Below are 368 nucleotides of genomic sequence, written 5' to 3'. Positions count from 1 at the left end.
CCCCCCCTTCAAATCTTTCCCCCCCCTTTTCCCCCTCTCCACTTTAAAAATCTATCTATTATTTTCCCTTTTTTTTTTTTCTTTTGCCTTTTTTCCTAAAATTCCCCTATTTTTCCCATTTTCTTTTTTAAAATTTCTTTATATTCTTAAAAATTTCTATTATATTTCTATTTTATTCTATTTTAAAATTGCCCTTTTTCCCCCCCCCCCTTTTTTCTATTTTTCCCCCCTTTTCCCCCTTTTATTTCTATCTTCTTTCTTCTTACTTTTTTGGTTTATTTTTTTTCTCTCCCTTTTTTCATTTTCTTATCCTTTTATTTTTTTTCTCTTTCTTCTCCCCATTTTTATCCCCCCCTTTTCCCCCCCCT

General features: G+C 31.8%; 1 protein-coding gene across 1 annotated transcript in view; it reads left to right on the top strand.

Annotated features, from left to right (window-relative positions):
- Positions 1–368, top strand: part of LOC119592749 (PHD finger protein rhinoceros-like) — a 63,459-nt gene that overhangs the window by 38,842 nt on the left and 24,249 nt on the right.

This window comes from Penaeus monodon, chromosome 30, assembly GCF_015228065.2.
Source record: "Penaeus monodon isolate SGIC_2016 chromosome 30, NSTDA_Pmon_1, whole genome shotgun sequence".
Taxonomy (NCBI): domain Eukaryota; kingdom Metazoa; phylum Arthropoda; class Malacostraca; order Decapoda; family Penaeidae; genus Penaeus; species Penaeus monodon.
This window is presented reverse-complemented; position numbering and strand designations above follow the sequence as displayed.